The sequence below is a fragment of the Schistocerca cancellata genome, unplaced genomic scaffold, assembly GCF_023864275.1.
Source record: "Schistocerca cancellata isolate TAMUIC-IGC-003103 unplaced genomic scaffold, iqSchCanc2.1 HiC_scaffold_417, whole genome shotgun sequence".
NCBI lineage: Eukaryota > Metazoa > Arthropoda > Insecta > Orthoptera > Acrididae > Schistocerca > Schistocerca cancellata.
Genome location: NW_026046434.1, coordinates 312,453 through 329,330, shown reverse-complemented (window position 1 = coordinate 329,330; position 16,878 = coordinate 312,453). Strand labels below are relative to the sequence as shown.

Here is a 16,878-nt window from a genome sequence, read left to right as displayed (position 1 = left end):
AGTGCAAACTCTTGTCGATATATCGCCACTTTCATGCATACTTCCTCTTTCGTTTCACTTTGCGTCTTACTTGATACCCGCCCAAGAGCTGCTGATATACAATACTCGCAATAAATGTGTTTCTCTCTGTATCTCTTTTCGCCTATCACGAGTATTGCTTTTCCTCACATGGCAATTATGAAAACACCCACAGCTAAACAAACACTTCCACTCAGCGCCACGTCCATACTATCAATCATACGCCAGTAATTTCACAGCTACTTGCTCCACTAATACATTTCTTATGTCTACTGTTAAACAGATGAATCAAAGTATACAACAAGTCTCTATGAACATCACTGTCAGGACATTTTACAGACCTACGCATACCATGCCAATCTTTATGCTTCAACTATGATGGCCATGTGCTATGAATAAAGAAATTTCTCATAAAATAACAATTTTACAACTACTCCGACAAGTTCCTTACTAAAATGCTAGATGTTTAGCAATCCCCCCCCCCCCCCAAAAAATCATCTCAGAATAATCTCAAGCAGTGCTTACATCCCATGAGCACTTCTTTGCAAACAAAACCACAAACTACTTTTTATACTAGCTTCCTTGTCACAGTGAACTGGAAACTAATGCTAGTGCCTCAGTTTACTAAAAAGCTTTTTTCGCTTGCAACAAATAAACTACCAACTTGAACCACTTGGATTTTCAGACACACACAGAAAACTTAATTCCACAGAAATTTAGGAGTAACAGTGGTTACCTCACATTTTCACACACACTCAAATAGCTAGTTCTGTGCACTTCACACTATGTTCTCATCGTGTTTCACCAGAGAACACAGTTATCACTATGAATGGATTCTGGTAAAAGAGCATTAAAAAAAAAACAGCCTGATCAAAGTGATTATCTGCACATCCTCTGCCAATATCATGTCACTCTATACCCGAGGGAAACTAGAATGCAGGGAAAGGAGCTTTGTTGTGAGCACTGTGTTGGTATTTCATCATTTACTGGCCAAAGTCTTCTCAAGCCAAGTATGCACCAGCTCTGTCTATGGCTGGGTCAATCAAGAGCCCCTATCAATTTTACTTAAAAGACAAGCAGCATCAACAACTCACAGGAGGCACTGAACATTTATACCATTATCTGCACCACCTTCCACTGATTTACTGAAGAAGAAACAGCAAAGTCTGGCCAATTTTGTACACAAGTAATCTTGAAAACATTGGAGTCAACAGCAGATACATAGTTTCCAAGACTGTAGCTAGGAACAACCCTTCCATTTCAAGATTTATCTCTCACTGAGACACATCATACCCAAACTACACCTACCAGGAAATTGCTACTCAATTCATCTCTAGCTATCTATGTCATATTCAACAACTGTCTCTTTCTCACCTAAATCTTCTACAAAACTGAGTACACTGTTATGAACAAAGAACCAATGCCACATTATGGCAACAAGCCAGTGCCACTAATATCCACTCTATTGAAAACAATTCAAATGCTCATCCTGCCCAACTAACCACCATCTACAGCCCAAATCTCATTCACATCATACCTACAAATCACAAACTTCTGCGGTAAAAATAATTTTGGGTTTCAAAACACAATCTACTAATCACATACTAGTATTTATTACAAAGCCTCTCAATTCATCATTCACTTCCAAATATCGGCTTATATGTTGTTGTGCAACTGCAGTGCAAGTAAACACCCTCAAATCATCTAGAACTGAGATGCGGAAAGGGTTCACCAAGAGTTTCCAGGACAATAAATAGCGCTCTCTCTCTCTTTACACAATCGCCTAACACACTGCAAGCCATTTCAGGGCAAATGTACTTGTTTCATTATACTACGAAACGGTCAATTACATTTTCAAATTAAAAAAGCATCTACCTGATCCAACGTGATCCGCTACTCCACGCCCTTCATTCTCACAACACAACCTACCTCTTGTTAATTACATTACGTTTTACTTGTGATTATGGCTCAGCAATAGCCGAGCACTACGAAAAATACCTTATAGACTCATTTAATGTTCCCCTCCACGGAAATCTTTAGTAAAAGGCGAAAGATTTATTCGTTTTGAAGAGAAACCAGAGTGCCGATCAACGCCCTCACTTCAATACTTATGGCTGCTTCTCTATTGCTTCTCCGCGAGAACGCGGAAAATTCTTTCCGTCTTGTCTACTTCTCTACTGTCAACAGACTTCCAGTGCCATGCAAGCACACACCCCAAACTAACTGTCAGCGCTGAAATACGTGTCTGCCAAATGTCGTCGATATTACTCTTTAGATAACTATTTTCATCATTTCTGTCACCATTCAAGCTGCTTCATTACCTCACCTGCCGACAGATGGCAGCACGCCCAATTCCTCTCGGCGACCCACCGTCAGAGACACAACTGCCCGCACTGCTCTGCATCTAACACCAATCTCTCTCCTCCCCACCACACTCGTTCACTGAAAAAACAGACAACTAGATAGTTCTTTGAACGCAAAACTAGGCCACATCAGACGCAACCTGTATGTAGATGTATGGTGCAAGGGAAATATCCCCCTGCTCCCACACAACTAATTAATACTAGTTGACAACAGAAATAAAATTTCTGCCGATAGTATTTGAACCAGTCTTATTCATTTGCGAATTTCATGCATTCCTTCTTGCAGATAACAGTGCCTTGCAAATCACTCAATTCATGTTTGCTAGCCAAACGTGCTCCTCCTAAATGTTCCGTACATCATGCATTAGTGCTGATTATCAAGACTTTGTTGTGTGTCAGCCTTTTATGGTCATCAATTGCACTCTTCTTGTGTTGCTCACTCATTCTTGTAACTCAAAAGTACGTCGTTGTCATCCAAGCCTAGCACTTGGAGCAGGCCAAATCAAATGGCTCGTCCCCGTGCCACTCGAGAAACTCCCACAAGGCTTTCATGACATGTCGTAATCAAAGTCCTTCCACAACCTGTAGCGACATTTCTGCAACGACGCGGGTCCCGATACCAAAAGTATGACTTATGCTTGCTTCTATTCTATATAATAAAACCACCACTCGGAAAGCGCTATTCCCTTCCCACATCCCTCAGAATGTGGTGAACGATCATCGATTACAACCAAGATGCGATGAATCTCGATCGCAAGCCTCACGCTCAGGGACAGTGCTACCACTCATCGTCGTGGTTACGTCTACTCCAGCTTTGAACTAGAGAGAGTTGAAGACATACTACAGAAATGATCCTGTGAAGTATGATCTTGCTAGCAAGCTATCACCGCTCGCTACTTATGCCACGAGACCGTCAACACGCCCTACGAGAATACGACACACTCTTCACATTTCGCGATTTACTTATCGAAGAATTTCTTAAGCTCGGACATTCTGCAAAGAACCTACTTCTACTCTTACTTGGCCGCCATGATCTCACTCAGCTATTTTGTGCGCTACCAGTGCTTCTTGTCTTCCGAAATGAGAGACCATTGCCTCACGCGAGACTGTATGTAAATACCGCTTGCACCTCCGGCCGCTAGATGGGGGCCTGGGGCACATACAGTAGCATCCTATGGCGCAAGCAGACATGCCAAATAGCCACTGAAAGACAAACACACAAGACGGCGTTCATAGGACTCTTGTGCTTTCTTTAAAGCCGCCTCTCTCTTCGAAAATTTTCGCACCGCACTAGTTTATTCACCTCACCCTAACAGTGCAAACTCTTGTCGATATATCGCCACTTTCATGCATACTTCCTCTTTCGTTTCACTTTGCGTCTTACTTGATACCCGCCCAAGAGCTGCTGATATACAATACTCGCAATAAATGTGTTTCTCTCTGTATCTCTTTTCGCCTATCACGAGTATTGCTTTTCCTCACATGGCAATTATGAAAACACCCACAGCTAAACAAACACTTCCACTCAGCGCCACGTCCATACTATCAATCATACGCCAGTAATTTCACAGCTACTTGCTCCACTAATACATTTCTTATGTCTACTGTTAAACAGATGAAGAATCAAAGTATACAACAAGTCTCTATGAACATCACTGTCAGGACATTTTACAGACCTACGCATACCATGCCAATCTTTATGCTTCAACTATGATGGCCATGTGCTATGAATAAAGAAATTTCTCATAAAATAACAATTTTACAACTACTCCGACAAGTTCCTTACTAAAATGCTAGATGTTTAGCAATCCCCCCCCCCCAAAAAAAATCATCTCAGAATAATCTCAAGCAGTGCTTACATCCCATGAGCACTTCTTTGCAAACAAAACCACAAACTACTTTTTATACTAGCTTCCTTGTCACAGTGAACTGGAAACTAATGCTAGTGCCTCAGTTTACTAAAAAGCTTTTTTCGCTTGCAACAAATAAACTACCAACTTGAACCACTTGGATTTTCAGACACACACAGAAAACTTAATTCCACAGAAATTTAGGAGTAACAGTGGTTACCTCACATTTTCACACACACTCAAATAGCTAGTTCTGTGCACTTCACACTATGTTCTCATCGTGTTTCACCAGAGAACACAGTTATCACTATGAATGGATTCTGGTAAAAGAGCATTAAAAAAAAAAACAGCCTGATCAAAGTGATTATCTGCACATCCTCTGCCAATATCATGTCACTCTATACCCGAGGGAAACTAGAATGCAGGGAAAGGAGCTTTGTTGTGAGCACTGTGTTGGTATTTCATCATTTACTGGCCAAAGTCTTCTCAAGCCAAGTATGCACCAGCTCTGTCTATGGCTGGGTCAATCAAGAGCCCCTATCAATTTTACTTAAAAGACAAGCAGCATCAACAACTCACAGGACGCACTGAACATTTATACCATTATCTGCACCACCTTCCACTGATTTACTGAAGAAGAAACAGCAAAGTCTGGCCAATTTTGTACACAAGTAATCTTGAAAACATTGGAGTCAACAGCAGATACATAGTTTCCAAGACTGTAGCTAGGAACAACCCTTCCATTTCAAGATTTATCTCTCACTGAGACACATCATACCCAAACTACACCTACCAGGAAATTGCTACTCAATTCATCTCTAGCTATCTATGTCATATTCAACAACTGTCTCTTTCTCACCTAAATCTTCTACAAAACTGAGTACACTGTTATGAACAAAGAACCAATGCCACATTATGGCAACAAGCCAGTGCCACTAATATCCACTCTATTGAAAACAATTGAAATGCTCATCCTGCCCAACTAACCACCATCTACAGCCCAAATCTCACTCACATCATACCTACAAATCACAAACTTCTGCGGTAAAAATAATTTTGGGTTTCAAAACACAATCTACTAATCACATACTAGTATTTATTACAAAGCCTCTCAATTCATCATTCACTTCCAAATATCGGCTTATATGCTGTTGTGCAACTGCAGTGCAAGTAAACACCCTCAAATCATCTAGAACTGAGATGCAGAAAGGGTTCACCAAGAGTTTCCAGGACAATAAATAGCGCTCTCTCTCTCTTTACACAATCGCCTAACACACTGCAAGCCATTTCAGGGCAAATGTACTTGTTTCATTATACTACGAAACGGCCAATTACATTTTCAAATTAAAAAAGCATCTACCTGATCCAACGTGATCCGCTACTCCACGCCCTTCATTCTCACAACACAACCTACCTCTTGTTAATTACATTACGTTTTACTTGTGATTATGGCTCAGCAATAGCCGAGCACTACGAAAAATACCTTATAGACTCATTTAATGTTCCCCTCCACGGAAATCTTTAGTAAAAGGCGAAAGATTTATTCGTTTTGAAGGGAAACCAGAGTGCCGATCAACGCCCTCACTTCAATACTTATGGCTGCTTCTCTATTGCTTCTCCGCGAGAACGCGGAAAATTCTTTCCGTCTTGTCTACTTCTCTACTGTCAACACACTTCCAGTGCCATGCAAGCACACACCCCAAACTAACTGTCAGCGCTGAAATACGTGTCTGCCAAATGTCGTCGATATTACTCTTTAGATAACTATTTTCATCATTTCTGTCACCATTCAAGCTGCTTCATTACCTCACCTGCCGACAGATGGCAGCACGCCCAATTCCTCTCGGCGACCCACCGTCAGAGACACAACTGCCCGCACTGCTCTGCATCTAACACTAATCTCTCTCCTCCCCACCACACTCGTTCACTGAAAAAACAGACAACTAGATAGTTCTTTGAACGCAAAACTAGGCCACATCAGACGCAACCTGTATGTAGATGTATGGTGCAAGGGAAATATCCCCCTGCTCCCACACAACTAATTAATACTAGTTGACAACAGAAATAAAATTTCTGCCGATAGTATTTGAACCAGTCTTATTCATTTGCGAATTTCATGCATTCCTTCTTGCAGATAACAGTGCCTTGCAAATCACTCAATTCATGTTTGCTAGCCAAACGTGCTCCTCCTAAATGTTCCGTACATCACGCATTAGTGCTGATTATCAAGACTGTGTTGTGTGTCAGCCTTTTATGGTCATCAATAGCACTCTTCTTGTGTTGCTCACTCATTCTTGTAACTCAAAAGTACGTCGTTGTCATCCAAGCCTAGCACTTGGAGCAGGCCAAATCAAATGGCTCGTCCCCGTGCCACTCGAGAAACTCCCACAAGGCTTTCATGACATGTCGTAATCAAAGTCCTTCCACAACCTGTAGCGACATTTCTGCAACGACGCGGGTCCCGATACCAAAAGTATGACTTATGCTTGCTTCTATTCTATATAATAAAACCACCACTCGGAAAGCGCTATTCCCTTCCCACATCCCTCAGAATGTGGTGAACGATCATCGATTACAACCAAGATGCGATGAATCTCGATCGCAAGCCTCACGCTCAGGGACAGTACTACCACTCATCATCGTGGTTACGTCTACTCCAGCTTTGAACTAGAGAGAGTTGAAGACATACTACAGAAATGATCCTGTGAAGTATGATCTTGCTAGCAAGCTATCACCGCTCGCTACTTATGCCACGAGACCGTCAACACGCCCTACGAGAATACGACACACTCTTCACATTTCGCGATTTACTTATCGAAGAATTTCTTAAGCTCGGACATTCTGCAAAGAACCTACTTCTACTCTTACTTGGCCGCCATGATCTCACTCAGCTATTTTGTGCGCTACCAGTGCTTCTTGTCTTCCGAAATGAGAGACCATTGCCTCACGCGAGACTGTATGTAAACACCGCTTGCACCTCCGGCCGCTAGATGGGGGCCTGGGGCACATACAGTAGCATCCTATGGCGCAAGCAGACATGCCAAATAGCCACTGAAAGACAAACACACAAGACGGCGTTCATAGGACTCTTGTGCTTTCTTTAAAGCCGCCTCTCTCTTCGAAAATTTTCGCACCGCACTAGTTTATTCACCTCACCCTAACAGTGCAAACTCTTGTCGATATATCGCCACTTTCATGCATACTTCCTCTTTCGTTTCACTTTGCGTCTTACTTGATACCCGCCCAAGAGCTGCTGATATACAATACTCGCAATAAATGTGTTTCTCTCTGTATCTCTTTTCGCCTATCACGAGTATTGCTTTTCCTCACATGGCAATTATGAAAACACCCACAGCTAAACAAACACTTCCACTCAGCGCCACGTCCATACTATCAATCATACGCCAGTAATTTCACAGCTACTTGCTCCACTAATACATTTCTTATGTCTACTGTTAAACAGATGAAGAATCAAAGTATACAACAAGTCTCTATGAACATCACTGTCAGGACATTTTACAGACCTACGCATACCATGCCAATCTTTATGCTTCAACTATGATGGCCATGTGCTATGAATAAAGAAATTTCTCATAAAATAACAATTTTACAACTACTCCGACAAGTTCCTTACTAAAATGCTAGATGTTTAGCAATCCCCCCCCCCCCCAAAAAAATCATCTCAGAAAAATCTCAAGCAGTGCTTACATCCCATGAGCACTTCTTTGCAAACAAAACCACAAACTACTTTTTATACTAGCTTCCTTGTCACAGTGAACAGGAAACTAATGCTAGTGCCTCAGTTTACTAAAAAGCTTTTTTCGCTTGCAACAAATAAACTACCAACTTGAACCACTTGGATTTTCAGACACACACAGAAAACTTAATTCCACAGAAATTTAGGAGTAACAGTGGTTACCTCACATTTTCACACACACTCAAATAGCTAGTTCTGTGCACTTCACACTATGTTCTCATCGTGTTTCACCAGAGAACACAGTTATCACTATGAATGGATTCTGGTAAAAGAGCATTAAAAAAAAAACAGCCTGATCAAAGTGATTATCTGCACATCCTCTGCCAATATCATGTCACTCTATACCCGAGGGAAACTAGAATGCAGGGAAAGGAGCTTTGTTGTGAGCACTGTGTTGGTATTTCATCATTTACTGGCCAAAGTCTTCTCAAGCCAAGTATGCACCAGCTCTGTCTATGGCTGGGTCAATCAAGAGCCCCTATCAATTTTACTTAAAAGACAAGCAGCATCAACAACTCACAGGAGGCACTGAACATTTATACCATTATCTGCACCACCTTCCACTGATTTACTGAAGAAGAAACAGCAAAGTCTGGCCAATTTTGTACACAAGTAATCTTGAAAACATTGGAGTCAACAGCAGATACATAGTTTCCAAGACTGTAGCTAGGAACAACCCTTCCATTTCAAGATTTATCTCTCACTGAGACACATCATACCCAAACTACACCTACCAGGAAATTGCTACTCAATTCATCTCTAGCTATCTATGTCATATTCAACAACTGTCTCTTTCTCACCTAAATCTTCTACAAAACTGAGTACACTGTTATGAACAAAGAACCAATGCCACATTATGGCAACAAGCCAGTGCCACTAATATCCACTCTATTGAAAACAATTGAAATGCTCATCCTGCCCAACTAACCACCATCTACAGCCCAAATCTCACTCACATCATACCTACAAATCACAAACTTCTGCGGTAAAAATAATTTTGGGTTTCAAAACACAATCTACTAATCACATACTAGTATTTATTACAAAGCCTCTCAATTCATCATTCACTTCCAAATATCGGCTTATATGCTGTTGTGCAACTGCAGTGCAAGTAAACACCCTCAAATCATCTAGAACTGAGATGCGGAAAGGGTTCACCAAGAGTTTCCAGGACAATAAATAGCGCTCTCTCTCTCTTTACACAATCGCCTAACACACTGCAAGCCATTTCAGGGCAAATGTACTTGTTTCATTATACTACGAAACGGCCAATTACATTTTCAAATTAAAAAAGCATCTACCTGATCCAACGTGATCCGCTACTCCACGCCCTTCATTCTCACAACACAACCTACCTCTTGTTAATTACATTACGTTTTACTTGTGATTATGGCTCAGCAATAGCCGAGCACTACGAAAAATACCTTATAGACTCATTTAATGTTCCCCTCCACGGAAATCTTTAGTAAAAGGCGAAAGATTTATTCGTTTTGAAGGGAAACCAAAGTGCCGATCAACGCCCTCACTTCAATACTTATGGCTGCTTCTCTATTGCTTCTCCGCGAGAACGCGGAAAATTCTTTCCGTCTTGTCTACTTCTCTACTGTCAACACACTTCCAGTGCCATGCAAGCACACACCCCAAACTAACTGTCAGCGCTGAAATACGTGTCTGCCAAATGTCGTCGATATTACTCTTTAGATAACTATTTTCATCATTTCTGTCACCATTCAAGCTGCTTCATTACCTCACCTGCCGACAGATGGCAGCACGCCCAATTCCTCTCGGCGACCCACCGTCAGAGACACAACTGCCCGCACTGCTCTGCATCTAACACTAATCTCTCTCCTCCCCACCACACTCGTTCACTGAAAAAACAGACAACTAGATAGTTCTTTGAACGCAAAACTAGGCCACATCAGACGCAACCTGTATGTAGATGTATGGTGCAAGGGAAATATCCCCCTGCTCCCACACAACTAATTAATACTAGTTGACAACAGAAATAAAATTTCTGCCGATAGTATTTGAACCAGTCTTATTCATTTGCGAATTTCATGCATTCCTTCTTGCAGATAACAGTGCCTTGCAAATCACTCAATTCATGTTTGCTAGCCAAACGTGCTCCTCCTAAATGTTCCGTACATCATGCATTAGTGCTGATTATCAAGACTGTGTTGTGTGTCAGCCTTTTGTGGTCATCAATTGCACTCTTCTTGTGTTGCTCACTCATTCTTGTAACTCAAAAGTACGTCGTTGTCATCCAAGCCTAGCACTTGGAGCAGGCCAAATCAAATGGCTCGTCCCCGTGCCACTCGAGAAACTCCCACAAGGCTTTCATGACATGTCGTAATCAAAGTCCTTCCACAACCTGTAGCGACATTTCTGCAACGACGCGGGTCCCGATACCAAAAGTATGACTTATGCTTGCTTCTATTCTATATAATAAAACCACCACTCGGAAAGCGCTATCCCCTTCCCACATCCCTCAGAATGTGGTGAACGATCATCGATTACAACCAAGATGCGATGAATCTCGATCGCAAGCCTCACGCTCAGGGACAGTGCTACCACTCATCATCGTGGTTACGTCTACTCCAGCTTTGAACTAGAGAGAGTTGAAGACATACTACAGAAATGATCCTGTGAAGTATGATCTTGCTAGCAAGCTATCACCGCTCGCTACTTATGCCACGAGACCGTCAACACGCCCTACGAGAATACGACACTCTCTTCACATTTCGCGATTTACTTATCGAAGAATTTCTTAAGCTCGGACATTCTGCAAAGAACCTACTTCTACTCTTACTTGGCCGCCATGATCTCACTCAGCTATTTTGTGCGCTACCAGTGCTTCTTGTCTTCCGAAATGAGAGACCATTGCCTCACGCGAGACTGTATGTAAACACCGCTTGCACCTCCGGCCGCTAGATGGGGGCCTGGGGCACATACAGTAGCATCCTATGGCGCAAGCAGACATGCCAAATAGCCACTGAAAGACAAACACACAAGACGGCGTTCATAGGACTCTTGTGCTTTCTTTAAAGCCGCCTCTCTCTTCGAAAATTTTCGCACCGCACTAGTTTATTCACCTCACCCTAACAGTGCAAACTCTTGTCGATATATCGCCACTTTCATGCATACTTCCTCTTTCGTTTCACTTTGCGTCTTACTTGATACCCGCCCAAGAGCTGCTGATATACAATACTCGCAATAAATGTGTTTCTCTCTGTATCTCTTTTCGCCTATCACGAGTATTGCTTTTCCTCACATGGCAATTATGAAAACACCCACAGCTAAACAAACACTTCCACTCAGCGCCACGTCCATACTATCAATCATATGCCAGTAATTTCACAGCTACTTGCTCCACTAATACATTTCTTATGTCTACTGTTAAACAGATGAAGAATCAAAGTATACAACAAGTCTCTATGAACATCACTGTCAGGACATTTTACAGACCTACGCATACCATGCCAATCTTTATGCTTCAACTATGATGGCCATGTGCTATGAATAAAGAAATTTCTCATAAAATAACAATTTTGCAACTACTCCGACAAGTTCCTTACTAAAATGCTAGATGTTTAGCAATCCCCCCCCCCCAAAAAAAAAATCATCTCAGAATAATCTCAAGCAGTGCTTACATCCCATGAGCACTTCTTTGCAAACAAAACCACAAACTACTTTTTATACTAGCTTCCTTGTCACAGTGAACAGGAAACTAATGCTAGTGCCTCAGTTTACTAAAAAGCTTTTTTCGCTTGCAACAAATAAACTACCAACTTGAACCACTTGGATTTTCAGACACACACAGAAAACTTAATTCCACAGAAATTTAGGAGTAACAGTGGTTACCTCACATTTTCACACACACTCAAATAGCTAGTTCTGTGCACTTCACACTATGTTCTCATCGTGTTTCACCAGAGAACACAGTTATCACTATGAATGGATTCTGGTAAAAGAGCATTAAAAAAAAAAAAAAAACAGCCTGATCAAAGTGATTATCTGCACATCCTCTGCCAATATCATGTCACTCTATACCCGAGGGAAACTAGAATGCAGGGAAAGGAGCTTTGTTGTGAGCACTGTGTTGGTATTTCATCATTTACTGGCCAAAGTCTTCTCAAGCCAAGTATGCACCAGCTCTGTCTATGGCTGGGTCAATCAAGAGCCCCTATCAATTTTACTTAAAAGACAAGCAGCATCAACAACTCACAGGAGGCACTGAACATTTATACCATTATCTGCACCACCTTCCACTGATTTACTGAAGAAGAAACAGCAAAGTCTGGCCAATTTTGTACACAAGTAATCTTGGAAACATTGGAGTCAACAGCAGATACATAGTTTCCAAGACTGTAGCTAGGAACAACCCTTCCATTTCAAGATTTATCTCTCACTGAGACACATCATACCCAAACTACACCTACCAGGAAATTGCTACTCAATTCATCTCCAGCTATCTATGTCATATTCAACAACTGTCTCTTTCTCACCTAAATCTTCTACAAAACTGAGTACACTGTTATGAACAAAGAACCAATGCCACATTATGGCAACAAGCCAGTGCCACTAATATCCACTCTATTGAAAACAATTGAAATGCTCATCCTGCCCAACTAACCACCATCTACAGCCCAAATCTCACTCACATCATACCTACAAATCACAAACTTCTGCGGTAAAAATAATTTTGGGTTTCAAAACACAATCTACTAATCACATACTAGTATTTATTACAAAGCCTCTCAATTCATCATTCACTTCCAAATATCGGCTTATATGCTGTTGTGCAACTGCAGTGCAAGTAAACACCCTCAAATCATCTAGAACTGAGATGCGGAAAGGGTTCACCAAGAGTTTCCAGGACAATAAATAGCGCTCTCTCTCTCTTTACACAATCGCCTAACACACTGCAAGCCATTTCAGGGCAAATGTACTTGTTTCATTATACTACGAAACGGCCAATTACATTTTCAAATTAAAAAAGCATCTACCTGATCCAACGTGATCCGCTACTCCACGCCCTTCATTCTCACAACACAACCTACCTCTTGTTAATTACATTACGTTTTACTTGTGATTATGGCTCAGCAATAGCCGAGCACTACGAAAAATACCTTATAGACTCATTTAATGTTCCCCTCCACGGAAATCTTTAGTAAAAGGCGAAAGATTTATTCGATTTGAAGGGAAACCAGAGTGCCGATCAACGCCCTCACTTCAATACTTATGGCTGCTTCTCTATTGCTTCTCCGCGAGAACGCGGAAAATTCTTTCCGTCTTGTCTACTTCTCTACTGTCAACACACTTCCAGTGCCATGCAAGCACACACCCCAAACTAACTGTCAGCGCTGAAATACGTGTCTGCCAAATGTCGTCGATATTACTCTTTAGATAACTATTTTCATCATTTCTGTCACCATTCAAGCTGCTTCATTACCTCACCTGCCGACAGATGGCAGCACGCCCAATTCCTCTCGGCGACCCACCGTCAGAGACACAACTGCCCGCACTGCTCTGCATCTAACACTAATCTCTCTCCTCCCCACCACACTCGTTCACTGAAAAAACAGACAACTAGATAGTTCTTTGAACGCAAAACTAGGCCACATCAGACGCAACCTGTATGTAGATGTATGGTGCAAGGGAAATATCCCCCTGCTCCCACACAACTAATTAATACTAGTTGACAACAGAAATAAAATTTCTGCCGATAGTATTTGAACCAGTCTTATTCATTTGCGAATTTCATGCATTCCTTCTTGCAGATAACAGTACCTTGCAAATCACTCAATTCATGTTTGCTAGCCAAACGTGCTCCTCCTAAATGTTCCGTACATCATGCATTAGTGCTGATTATCAAGACTGTGTTGTGTGTCAGCCTTTTATGGTCATCAATTGCACTCTTCTTGTGTTGCTCACTCATTCTTGTAACTCAAAAGTACGTCGTTGTCATCCAAGCCTAGCACTTGGAGCAGGCCAAATCAAATGGCTCGTCCCCGTGCCACTCGAGAAACTCCCACAAGGCTTTCATGACATGTCGTAATCAAAGTCCTTCCACAACCTGTAGCGACATTTCTGCAACGACGCGGGTCCCGATACCAAAAGTATGACTTATGCTTGCTTCTATTCTATATAATAAAACCACCACTCGGAAAGCGCTATTCCCTTCCCACATCCCTCAGAATGTGGTGAACGATCATCGATTACAACCAAGATGCGATGAATCTCGATCGCAAGCCTCACGCTCAGGGACAGTGCTACCACTCATCATCGTGGTTACGTCTACTCCAGCTTTGAACTAGAGAGAGTTGAAGACATACTACAGAAATGATCCTGTGAAGTATGATCTTGCTAGCAAGCTATCACCGCTCGCTACTTGGTTCAAATGGCTCTGAGCACTATGGGACTCAACATCTTAGGTCATAAGTCCCCTAGAACTTAGAACTACTTAAACCTAACTAACCTAAGGACATCACACACACCCATGCCCGAGGCAGGATTCGAACCTGCGACCGTAGCAGTCCCGCGGTTCCGGACTGCAGCGCCAGAACCGCTAGACCACCGCGGCCGGCCCGCTCGCTACTTATGCCACGAGACCGTCAACACGCCCTACGAGAATACGACACACTCTTCACATTTCGCGATTTACTTATCGAAGAATTTCTTAAGCTCGGACATTCTGCAAAGAACCTACTTCTACTCTTACTTGGCCGCCATGATCTCACTCAGCTATTTTGTGCGCTACCAGTGCTTCTTGTCTTCCGAAATGAGAGACCATTGCCTCACGCGAGACTGTATGTAAACACCGCTTGCACCTCCGGCCGCTAGATGGGGGCCTGGGGCACATACAGTAGCATCCTATGGCGCAAGCAGACATGCCAAATAGCCACTGAAAGACAAACACACAAGACGGCGTTCATAGGACTCTTGTGCTTTCTTTAAAGCCGCCTCTCTCTTCGAAAATTTTCGCACCGCACTAGTTTATTCACCTCACCCTAACAGTGCAAACTCTTGTCGATATATCGCCACTTTCATGCATACTTCCTCTTTCGTTTCACTTTGCGTCTTACTTGATACCCGCCCAAGAGCTGCTGATATACAATACTCGCAATAAATGTGTTTCTCTCTGTATCTCTTTTCGCCTATCACGAGTATTGCTTTTCCTCACATGGCAATTATGAAAACACCCACAGCTAAACAAACACTTCCACTCAGCGCCACGTCCATACTATCAATCATACGCCAGTAATTTCACAGCTACTTGCTCCACTAACACATTTCTTATGTCTACTGTTAAACAGATGAAGAATCAAAGTATACAACAAGTCTCTATGAACATCACTGTCAGGACTTTTACAGACCTACGCATACCATGCCAATCTTTATGCTTCAACTATGATGGCCATGTGCTATGATTAAAGAAATTTCTCATAAAATAACAATTTTACAACTACTCCGACAAGTTCCTTACTAAAATGCTAGATGTTTAGCAATCCACCCACCCCCAAAAAATCATCTCAGAATAATCTCAAGCAGTGCTTACATCCCATGAGCACTTCTTTGCAAACAAAACCACAAACTACTTTTTATACTAGCTTCCTTGTCACAGTGAACTGGAAACTAATGCTAGTGCCTCAGTTTACTAAAAAGCTTTTTTCGCTTGCAACAAATAAACTACCAACTTGAACCACTTGGATTTTCAGACACACACAGAAAACTTAATTCCACAGAAATTTAGGAGTAACAGTGGTTACCTCACATTTTCACACACACTCAAATAGCTAGTTCTGTGCACTTCACACTATGTTCTCATCGTGTTTCACCAGAGAACACAGTTATCACTATGAATGGATTCTGGTAAAAGAGCATTAAAAAAAAAAACAGCCTGATCAAAGTGATTATCTGCACATCCTCTGCCAATATCATGTCACTCTATACCCGAGGGAAACTAGAATGCAGGGAAAGGAGCTTTGTTGTGAGCACTGTGTTGGTATTTCATCATTTACTGGCCAAAGTCTTCTCAAGCCAAGTATGCACCAGCTCTGTCTATGGCTGGGTCAATCAAGAGCCCCTATCAATTTTACTTAAAAGACAAGCAGCATCAACAACTCACAGGAGGCACTGAACATTTATACCATTATCTGCACCACCTTCCACTGATTTACTGAAGAAGAAACAGCAAAGTCTGGCCAATTTTGTACACAAGTAATCTTGAAAACATTGGAGTCAACAGCAGATACATAGTTTCCAAGACTGTAGCTAGGAACAACCCTTCCATTTCAAGATTTATCTCTCACTGAGACACATCATACCCAAACTACACCTACCAGGAAATTGCTACTCAATTCATCTCTAGCTATCTATGTCATATTCAACAACTGTCTCTTTCTCACCTAAATCTTCTACAAAACTGAGTACACTGTTATGAACAAAGAACCAATGCCACATTATGGCAACAAGCCAGTGCCACTAATATCCACTCTATTGAAAACAATTGAAATGCTCATCCTGCCCAACTAACCACCATCTACAGCCCAAATCTCACTCACATCATACCTACAAATCACAAACTTCTGCGGTAAAAATAATTTTGGGTTTCAAAACACAATCTACTAATCACATACTAGTATTTATTACAGAGCCTCTGAATTCATCATTCACTTCCAAATATCGGCTTATATGCTGTTGTGCAACTGCAGTGCAAGTAAACACCCTCAAATCATCTAGAACTGAGATGCGGAAAGGGTTCACCAAGAGTTTCCAGGACAATAAATAGCGCTCTCTCTCTCTCTTTACACAATCGCCTAACACACTGCAAGCCATTTCAGGGCAAATGTACTTGTTTCATTATACTACGAAACGGCCAATTACATTT

The 16,878-nt window shown here is 41.9% G+C and overlaps 8 non-coding genes across 8 annotated transcripts; all 8 read right to left on the bottom strand.

The window, feature by feature from the left end:
* Window positions 1–1,983: 1,983 nt before the first annotated feature.
* LOC126123177 (U5 spliceosomal RNA) lies at window positions 1,984–2,102 on the bottom strand. Its single transcript, XR_007526280.1, has one exon. It is a non-coding gene; the product is annotated as a U5 spliceosomal RNA (small nuclear RNA).
* Window positions 2,103–3,045: 943 nt separating this feature from the next.
* LOC126123049 (small nucleolar RNA U3) lies at window positions 3,046–3,252 on the bottom strand. Its single transcript, XR_007526165.1, has one exon. It is a non-coding gene; the product is annotated as a small nucleolar RNA U3 (small nucleolar RNA).
* A 2,429-nt stretch (window positions 3,253–5,681) lies between these two features.
* Window positions 5,682–5,800, bottom strand: LOC126123151 (U5 spliceosomal RNA). Its single transcript, XR_007526258.1, has one exon. It is a non-coding gene; the product is annotated as a U5 spliceosomal RNA (small nuclear RNA).
* Window positions 5,801–6,743: 943 nt separating this feature from the next.
* On the bottom strand, window positions 6,744–6,950 carry LOC126123048 (small nucleolar RNA U3). Its single transcript, XR_007526164.1, has one exon. It is a non-coding gene; the product is annotated as a small nucleolar RNA U3 (small nucleolar RNA).
* Window positions 6,951–9,379: 2,429 nt separating this feature from the next.
* Window positions 9,380–9,498, bottom strand: LOC126123184 (U5 spliceosomal RNA). Its single transcript, XR_007526287.1, has one exon. It is a non-coding gene; the product is annotated as a U5 spliceosomal RNA (small nuclear RNA).
* Window positions 9,499–10,441: 943 nt separating this feature from the next.
* LOC126122978 (small nucleolar RNA U3) lies at window positions 10,442–10,648 on the bottom strand. Its single transcript, XR_007526101.1, has one exon. It is a non-coding gene; the product is annotated as a small nucleolar RNA U3 (small nucleolar RNA).
* Window positions 10,649–13,084: 2,436 nt separating this feature from the next.
* On the bottom strand, window positions 13,085–13,203 carry LOC126123063 (U5 spliceosomal RNA). The gene has a single exon (XR_007526178.1). It is a non-coding gene; the product is annotated as a U5 spliceosomal RNA (small nuclear RNA).
* Window positions 13,204–14,146: 943 nt separating this feature from the next.
* On the bottom strand, window positions 14,147–14,353 carry LOC126123023 (small nucleolar RNA U3). Its single transcript, XR_007526141.1, has one exon. It is a non-coding gene; the product is annotated as a small nucleolar RNA U3 (small nucleolar RNA).
* Window positions 14,354–16,878: the final 2,525 nt, after the last annotated feature.